The sequence below is a fragment of the Lygodium microphyllum genome, chromosome 24 (assembly GCF_053477565.2).
Source record: "Lygodium microphyllum isolate KBCC chromosome 24, Lygodium_microphyllum_v1.1.10, whole genome shotgun sequence".
Lineage (NCBI taxonomy): Eukaryota > Viridiplantae > Streptophyta > Polypodiopsida > Schizaeales > Lygodiaceae > Lygodium > Lygodium microphyllum.
Window position 1 is genome coordinate 16644860 of NC_141158.1, and position 10318 is coordinate 16655177.

General features: G+C 45.1%; 1 pseudogene; it reads right to left on the reverse strand.

Annotated features, from left to right (window-relative positions):
• Positions 1–3397: 3397 nt before the first annotated feature.
• On the reverse strand, positions 3398–6397 carry LOC148014878 (glutamyl-tRNA reductase 2 pseudogene; annotated as a pseudogene).
• Positions 6398–10318: the final 3921 nt, after the last annotated feature.

Sequence of the window (10318 nt, forward strand, 5' to 3'; positions counted from 1 at the left end):
TGTCTTCTTGAACCTCACTTCATGACCAATATCAGTTATGGCAGCAACTGATAATAGATTTCTCCTGATTTTGGAAACATACAACACATTTGAAAGCTTTTTGACTTCACCATTTGCAGCAACAAAAGAAATAGTACCTGTGCCCGCAGCAGGGCATTTAGCATCATTTCCAACCGTCACAGTGATAGATTCTTGTAGAGGCTGCATAGAATTGTATAGACCTTTCTTGTTGGTCATGTGATGGGAGGCCCCACTATCCAACACCCATGAGTCAGTGGTAGATTCTTCTTGCACCGAGGAGCACACTTCCTCAATGGTCGCCATGAATAATTCCAACTCTGCTTCAGCCGTATTGGCTGTCTCTTTCCCTTTACTTTTAAGGGTACCATTCTTTTCATCTGCCTTCTTGACACGACAATCTGCAATTGCATGTCATTTCTTCTTGTAGTAGAAGCACTCTCCTTGAAACTTCTTCTTGCCGCCCTTCTTCTTTTTGTCACCATCATTTTTTGTGGAGGAAGCACCTTTGCCTTTTGCATTGGCAGAGAATGCAGCATCTCCATTGTTGCTTCCTTCTTGGGCTTTCAGCCTCAACTCCTCCTCCATTAATAATGCACAAAAATCCTCAAAAGTCAAAGCTTGAGGTCTCACTAAGTATTAAGGGCAGTTACTAGTCCATCAAACTTTTGTGGACAAATCCGAAGACACCTCCGAGCTAGCTCTTCGCTAGTCTTTTGTATCCCAGCTCCAGCCAGCTGGTCACACAGATTCTTAATTCGAGTGATGGATGCTTCAACCGTCTCTCCTTCAGCAAACTTCTCCGCTACTAGTTGATTCTCCAAGTTTTGAATCCTTGTTTGGTTTCGTGTTTCATATTGACTCCTTAGTACATTCCAAGCCTCTCACGCTTTGGTTGTATGCTGAATCAAAGTCAAAACACTGTCAGAATAGCTTGTAACTAAGGCACACAATGCATCTGCATTCCTTCGTTTCCAAGCTCGTAGAAGATCTGCATTCGGAGAAATCATCACACTAGGATTTGATGGGTCGGGGGTAAGCTGTGGTTCTGCGTCAGTCCCTAGCACAGTCTCCAGAAGCTCATAAGAATCAAGGATAGTTGTAATTTTGAACTTCCACAAGGTGTAGTTTGTACCATCTAACTTACCTTCGCTGAAGGTTGGTGGACGAATCCTTAGTGTTTGAATAGCCGGTACAGCAACACCACCTCCTGCACCGCTTCCTGATGCGCCAGAACCGCTTTTGGAAGTCGACATAGTTTCTCTTTGCTGTTGAAGCCTTTGCCTCTTGCACACTCTCCGATCTCTAGAGCCCCTTGGGCTCTGATCCCATGTAAAATATTACACGGCGCAACGAACAAAATCTGAGAAAGAGATAGAGAGTACACAACATATAAGAGGAGAATCAGTAAATTCTTTAGCTCCAAACAACTGATACAAAGATGGCTCTGTCCACCCGTGCGCTTCCACTGTGTGAAGCTTAGATGGCGATCTAGACAGAAGATAGGTGAAGAGCTTAAGGCTAGCTGGAACAACTCTAACTGGGTGAAAGATGAGTGAGAGATGGCTGCGAAGGGGTTTAGCTTTCATAGCCCGCGAAGGTCATTAGGCCGGCCTGCTGACCCGACCTACCATATGAGCCTTCACTAGTCGGCCAGGGAATATTCCTTGGAATATTCCCTTTACCACCTTTTTGCCATCCGATCACATAAACCTCATCTGATATACAAGTCAGGACTCAACCAATGTCCGGGCTCACATTTGGCTTCTCCTCATAATGGGGGCCTTACAACTTTGAGCACCATGGATCATTGGTAGCACCTAATGAGGGTGGAACATTGATCATATCTAACAGTGTTTGTATTCATAATGTGTTTCATACTCGTCTCCTGTGCAGGTTCTATCTAGACAACCAATGGGAACGGCGCGTACCAATGCTCCATTCCAACGGCCCCTTTGAATTAAAAGCATTCCTCTGACGCCGGGAACAAAGAGGATTCCCCGAATACCTCACCAAGTGGCGTGGGTGTCTACTCAAGGAGGCCACTTGGATCTCAGAAGCGGAGGCTCGCGAACGCGGCAAAGATGCCTTCGCCCTTTGGCTCGAGAAGAACCCCCCCCTCTCCTTCCAATGACCCTTGAGCCTCTCCAACCCAAACAAAGTGGTTATTAATCATAGACCCCAATATGCCTCCACTCCTCAAATGTAATTGAGTCAAGGGTGAAGCCAATCTAACAAAGCCCCAGTAATCCAGTCTAGATGGACAGACACTGACCAGCTTGCTAGAAAAGACTGTGTTAAGACCCCCAAGTCCTAGTGCGATAGACACTGGCCAGTCTAATAGTATAGACTCTGTTAAGACCTCGCGGTCACATAGACCGGCAAACACTGACCAGTTTGATAGAAAAAGTTGTGTTAAGACCTCGAATAAGTCAATAAAAAGCGATATCCTTAGATTACTGAGGACAGCAATCCAATAAGCGGGGGTGAGTGTAAGGGCTTTGTAACTATACCATGCCGTTGCTACTGAATGCACCTATATAGGGAGTAGTAGTGACTCAAAGCCCTGCCTTGTTTCCACACTACATGTGATTCCCTATACTACCTAGTGATAAACCCTCTTATGTGCAGTGTCACAAAGGTGTAGTCCTGGGATGTGTCTATGTTGTCCCGCTTTTTGGATTGAATAATACAAGAGTATACCTTGAGCTCATATATCGTATTACCTTTCTGTGCCCTGTGAGTGCGTAACGAGTGCAGGTTCATCACAAGGGGAGGGGAGAGAGAGAGCGCAAGCGAGTGAGCTAGTCTCAGTGACGACAACGTTTGCCGAGGCGGTGGGGATGGCGGTGACACTAATGACCATCCGCTCATCGATGGAGGCAAGCTGATGAGTAGACAGATAGATGGTGGAGGAGTAGGCTCGGCTAGAGCACAGGTGGAAGAGCCGAGTGGAGGAGTGAGCAAATAGATGGTGGAGCAGCAAACACCGGTGGAGGAGCAAGCAGAGGCGGTGGAGGCGTCGCAAGATGGTGGAGAAGCAAGACCCACGAAGGAGCAAGGCAAAAACAATGAGGACCGAGCCAACTGTCGCATTGTGCCGACACAGTTTCACCCAGCACAGATCTGTCGCACGTGAGAGGTGGCATAATTTCGCAATGTGGAGTGGCCTTTGTTTCGTACCACCAGACGCCATCGCGATTAACTCTGCATGGGGCCAAAAACGCGATTGACCCCTTTCAAAAAATTTGATGGCGCAAGTTTACTTTTTTTCTCTCAAGATTCGCGCTACGAGCCTGCACTGTCAATGGCAACACTTTCTGGAGACAGATCTCCGTGGAAGATAGTGATAAGGACAAGCCTGCTACAATATGCCTGTTCTACATGTGGCCTTAATGACACAAGGTTCATGGCAATGTTCACATAAGCCAACTTGAGTCACAAGAATAGCTTGGCCTCTGGTTAATGTTTCAAGCATCTTCACACGATGTGATACACAGGCACACTACAAAGAGAGCATATACGAGGGAAAATAGTCCTAACAAGTTCCATAATCAATGGAGGCTTTGTCGTCTACAGACTACAACCCTCCGCGGATCAACTAACCAGATCAAGTCTCCACTTGGTTCACTCAAAAGGTATATGGGTGGCTTTGATATAACCTTTGTAAACAGCGACCACAAAATCAAACCTCTTCTTACAGTCTTCATATCACCTCCAAGTAAATTACCCTGGCAAACTTGCAAGTATCATTATGTAATTGGAAGAGATTAACACCTTGGCCACTCTTATTGCGTTATTACTAAATTGCAGTTTTCCAAAATTACTGTGAGTGAAAGATATAAAATGCAAAACGCCCTTTTTTATGAGCATGTTTCCAGAAAACTTTGGATGTCCTCTTCCCTTTGGTGGTCTAAGGAGACCATGCTAGTGTACAATCTGATGGTTACCTGTCAAGTGAGAGTGAAAGAACAGAGTCAAGTAGGACCCCAATCCAGATGGCTACTTCTAGGTGCACCAGCCCAATAAGTGATGCCAGGCTTTACAGCAATCGGTTACAATGGTAATGCTAAGCCAAGATACGCACTTGAAAGCAACTAAAACAATTTCATGAACATCAACAGTTCAACTGTTGATCAGTGTCAATCTTTGCTTTGCTCCTGCATGATCATTGCTGGATGATCAGAATGCAGTTCAAAAATACGTTCCAGTGCATGCATGTTCTGCAGAGTTCCAGCCAAGGTCTTGCTGTCCCTGCCATCATATCTCAAAGAGGCCATTGGACCATGCAGCAACTTATTTACGATTGCCTTGCTCATTTCCTCAATCATCTGCTTCTCTTTTGGTGTCAGACTGCTACCTTGTTTCACCATCTTCCCCAAACACTTTTGCATCTCATCTGCCCGAACCTTCTCGGCATAAGCCCTCAGTTTTTTGATGGTGGGAAGTGTCTTTAATGAGCTTCTCCATGCAATAAAACTCTTGATCTCTTCATCAATGACAGCCTGTGCTTCCAAAGCCTTTCTGCTTCTTTCTTCCTTATTTGCTGCAACCACTTCCTCTAAATCATCCACATTATGGACGACAGATGTGGCCAGTTCTGCAACACAATTGGACACATTTCGCGGCACGGATATATCAATAAAGTGCCTGACACCAGCTACATGACTGGCTGCTGGTGGAAGAGCCTCCACAGCTGATTTGCAAAGAAGAGGATCTTTAGAGGCAGTACAAGTGAAAATAACATCAGCTTGCCCAACACATGCTACCAGTTCACAGAGAGGCTTATAGGAGAGGGTCACCTGAGGAAATAGCACTTGCAATTCCTGCACTGTTTTCTCTGTTCTGTTCACTACAGCTATTGTCGTACAACCTTTCGAAATGAGGTGTTTTACAAGCAGTTGTGCCATCTTTCCAGCGCCGACAATCAAGATATTTGCAGTGGAAAGGCTGGCTGATCCATCCAATTCTGAAGCAGCAAGCTCTACAGCAGCAGAACTAACAGACGCGGGACCAGTGCTGATGCTTGTCTGACTGCGAACGCGCTTGCCAGCAGTAATGGCTCGCTGGAAAAGGCCAGTCATGATCCTGCCAAAGCCTTCTGAGGATTGCCCAACCTTGAGACCCTGCTTTACTTGGGCCAGAATTTGGCCTTCCCCTAGGACCAATGAATCCAGTCCTGATGCAACCCGGAACAAATGCTGTGCGGCATCCGCATCCTGCAGGACAAATAGATGCTCCCTGAGATCACGCTGTGGAATTATACCACCACTCAGCTGGCACATCCACTGCAGGACCTCGTCGATGCCACGCTGCCGCGATAGGGCAAGGACGTAGACCTCAACACGATTGCAGGTGCTGAGAATGCCTGCCTCTGCTATGTGAGGAAGCTTGCATAGCTGGTCAATGGAAGAGGCCCAATCTGCCTGGGGGATAGACAGACGTTCCCGCATGTCGATCGATGCAGTGTGCACACTGAGGCCTACAACCAGGAGCGTGCTGCTGCTGCTGCTGTTGATGTGCATAGGATCAAACGACATCGTTGAGGGGTGATTGGCATCTGCACGCCGGCCTGTGGGAGCTGCAGTGTCCGCGTCCTCGACTGTGCAGCCAGGGAGGTAGGGTCGATCCAGGTGAGGGGTACTATCAGAACGCCCGCCCAGAGCATGGATGGTTAAGAGCTGAGACTCAGGGCCATGCTCAGGTAAAACGGGCTGCAACTGCTGAGGGCCGGGGCTGCTGCGGCCATGATCAACATTGACATTGTCGCCCCGCGCATCGGGGGTGTCAGCAAACGCCCTAGCGAGGAAGGGACACTTGCCAACAGGTCGAGTGGCGGCTGGGAGGTCCATGCAGAGAGCTCTCAGGAAGGGGCATTTGATCATCATTGGATTACCAACAAGGGGAAAGGGGGACGAGCCTGATGATGATGATGAGCCTGTTCTCCTCCAATTATCAGACGCCGAGGCGGGCTGCATCATCGTCGGAGCCACCATCGATCCGATCGCCATCGCGTGCAGCAGTAGTACAGATGATGCCCAGACACAGATCAGAGGAAGGCACAGTGCTCAGATGATCTCACGAAGTGGGAAACGACTAGAAGAACCAGCAGAAATAACAACTGCTGCAGCAATCTCAGCAGGAGGAGGAGCTCCAGGCAATTAACATGCGGCGAAAAGTATATTGGAAAGTAAGAGCGCTTCGTCCGTCTATCTTTGATATGGCGTAGGGTGCGATTCTCCGTCGAGTCCCTCTCCCCCAGAACGATCGTCGATCGCGAGAGAGCGAGAGAGAGACCGAGACACAGAGAGAGAGCGAGAGAGAGAGAGAGAGGGAGAATGTGAGATTTACGAAAAAAAAAAGAGGGAGAATGTGAGAGTTTACGAAAAAAAAAAAGGGAGAATGTGAGAGACAAGAATACGAATGGAGATTGGGTCCGCGCCGCCGAGTCGCCGACTCTAATTAAGTATTTATAAAAATAAATATTTTGGTTTCAAACGCGTGTTTAAATGTTGAACTTGTGCGTTTTGAAAAAGTCGCGGAAATCGCAATTGTTCTTCTTACGTATTCACTGACAATTGTTGTAAAAGTGCCGCAGTTCCTTGGCCCACAAGCAACTCACTTAGTCTCAGTCGCCAGCTCCAGCACGCGCGGCTTTTCAACGACGTCAGAGACCTTCACATTTTAATTTTTCTCTTTTCCTTTTTTTCCCGAGAAAGCTTAAAATTAGATTGCCCCAGGCTGAGCGGGGCAAACAACGAAAAAATCCCCCCCCCTCCCGGAGGCCCATTGCCCAAAGGACAGGATAAGGAAATACAGCCATAATCAATGTGTTTATGGCAATCATTTAGAGGGGGAAAATTATGGAACTATTCTCATTGGATGAGTTGACTTGGCTGACAGATGGCTTGGCTTGCCGTTCGGCGTTCACTACCCAATCAAAGAGGAGCATTTCCCTTCACCTTGCTAGCATTGCATTAGCACTTCATTTTTTCAAGTTGCTACCAACGTGATTGTGGGATGAAGCTAACCCCACTCACCATGTGGCTGTTGAGTGCCACCAAGGGTCAGTAGGGAGAGTGAGGTTTGACTCCCCCACAAACCGTTGGTGTGACACAGCTCTAAGAGCCACACCCCAAGGTGAGGGAAGCAAACCGCTAAATAACCATATCCCCCTCACCCTAAGGTCACACCACAACACAAAGAGGAGGAGTCAATGCCTACCATTCAAATATGAAAATTAAAAAGAAACATTCTCACTAGATGCACTAATGGGGTTGACAGAGAGGGCTCAACCTAGCAACTGCTATAAAGCGAAGAGGAGCATTTCCCTTCACCCTACTAGCATTGCATTAGCATCGACTTTATCAAAGGTGCTAGCAAGGTTAGCATGGGGTGAAGCTAAACCCACTCACCTTTACCTCATGATTGCAATTAGGGATTGGTCATGGAAGTAGGGTTCCACTCCCCTTACTAACCCCAAGTGTGAGACAACTGTAGCCATACCTTTGGAATACATGGTCATAGTCAAAACCTCAACACAACAACTTCATGTCAAGGCACAACTCACTGGTATAGCTCGATGTATCAAAACATGATGAGATAACAAACACAAAAATAGAAAGCAAATTGTTCAAATTTTTCAACTTTCTTAGCTCATCTTTAAATGTAACTTTCTTATGTTAGGCTACATTTTTTTACAATTTAAATTCAACTTTCTTAAATTTCACTAAGGGGTGGTGTGGGGGCATGGTGGTGGGAGGAATATATGACAATGGGGACTCATCAACCCATGCCTCATAAGCCACAAGGATCATGTACACCTTAGCCAACTAGTTGGTCTATAGAAGCATGTAATTAATCATATATATTTATATGCTTTAATAGATAACATGCTTGTCTAAATGCAATAATGTATTCACTTGTGAGATGTTGAATGTGTGGAGATTCTCTCTCTCTCTCTCTCTCTCTCTCTCTCTCTCTCTCTCTCTCTCTCTCTCTCTCTCTCTCTCTCTCTCTCTCTCTCTCTCTCTCTCTCTCTCTCTCTTTGTGCATTATAATACTATTTGTGCACCTCTTAATATATCTCATTCTCTATCTTGCATAAGTACAATTAATGCTTACTAAATAATTGATGTGAATCAACCACATGAAAACTCGATGCAAATCAACATTTATCAATGCACTTAACATCTTCAATGACATGGAAAAATCAATGTGAATGAATAGTTTCTCGATGAAAATTGCAACTGTTGATGTTTTGAAATGAAAAAGACAAGTTTAAGAATAAGGTCAACATGTAGGCATTTATTCAAACCTTGTCACATCCTTTTAAGTGTTGGATTACCATCTTACATCATTTAAAGTATTGGAATAAAAATATGCATTCTAAAGTATATAGATAGTAAATACGTGCAATATTTAGAAACATCCATTGGGACTGAGTAGATTGTTGCTCCTTGAATCTTTTACTCCTAAGTGACATGATGGGCATGTAGCATCTATGGTGTATATTTTTAGCTACTTGAAATTATTAAAAATTCCTTACATGTTACATTACTTTTATACGAGTTTATTCTTGTAAATCTTTCAAGTCATGTATCCTTAGTATCACTATATTACCCTCTCATTGTGGTTAAGATCTATCCAAAAATGTATCATTGTAGAACTCACTAAAGTTGTGACTTAGTAACATTACATTTTTTACGTAGCACGAGTTCTTTCCTTTCTTGGAAAAATATAAATGGGTGCATATTATGATGCTATTTGCTAAATACTTAGGCTCTATAAATAAAAATTTGGCAACATGAGTTTATACCTATGTGTTTATAGAGATGTAGATGCACCCATAAAGTATAATCCACTATGACATTAAACAAAAAGCTTACCATTTGTGTGTTACAACAAAGCAAAAGAAATACATATTTCAACAAGACCTAGCAAGGTATACATAGTAAAACTAGATTCCATGCTTCCACATTACATCACAAATTTTCGAGTATTACAATGTAATGACAAGTAGGATCAAACGTTGCATAGTTGGATGAACAAACACTCTATATGAGAAGATATACAGGGGTTCCACCTGGTACCTGCAAATTGACTAGAAAGAAGATTTGTAAGAACTAATGCAAACCACACTGTGTTATAGGTATCATGGGCATAACTCGGTTGCCATCCCCTTCATTATATCTTACCATCTACCTTGTTTATGTCGTAAGCATTATGGCATATTGCCACCACAACCATTAGCCTGAAGGGAGGTGTGCCCTAAAGTGGAAGCATGGAGCAGAAGCAAGAGCTATGGTGGAAGGAGCAAGAGCAAGAGAGAGAGAGACACAAGATGTGGAAACTCCAATAGTCACAATGTGTGACTGGTCTTTTCTTTATTCAAATGTTGCTGAAAGTATAAAGAATAAAGTAACAATGCCCACCACCTGCAATGTACAAATATATGGGTATGCATGTATTGTTAGTGTAACTAATACACGAGTAGCTAGGCACATATTGGGGGTAAAGGCGCCTCCGCCTAGCCGCCCGTGTATTCCTACATTGACAATACCCGCCACTGCACACTGCAGGTGGCGGGCGCCCGTCAGAGTCACTTATTCTTTATTCTTTTAGTGACAGTTTGAATAAAGGAAGGCCTGGCCACACATTGTGGTTGTTGGAGTTCCCACTTTGAGTTTTACTCTCACCCTTGCTCTTGCTCTCCATCCGCCATAGCTCTGACCGCCAAGCTTCTTCCTCCTGGGTTCCACTTCCCTTTCAATTGGTATCAAAGCAAAGGCATTGAAGCTTTCTCGGCATTTTCTTCAGCCCGGATTTGAAGAGCTTCAACTCGAGCTTCAATGGCAGCCATGGCACCTTCATTTGTAGGTATGTTTTGATCTCCCGCCTCCTCCCCAAGCTTTCCGGACTTCATTGGTATATTCCAGGGTTGCATCGCAGCCTGCTCGACATTGCCAAGTGCCCCTAAGCATTGTTGAAGACCCCCTAGCCCCTAGGAACAACCAATGCAAAATGCAGTGCATTTTTAGGGGGCTGGGTGGGCTGACCTGCTTCTGGCATTTCCCGGCTTCCCGGCACTCTTGGCAACCTTCACGATCATTGTTGGACTCCCCAGCATTAGTGCTTGGCTCCCGATAATCAATTCAAGTGCTTCCCCCTTCAGCCCTTGCTGTATATACAGTCCATGACTATTAAAACAGGGCAGGACTTGACATTTACTGTTTGATGCTTCTTGGCATTGCCCGTTTGATGCTTATCGATGCCCGCTGATGCTTGGATATTATGGGAT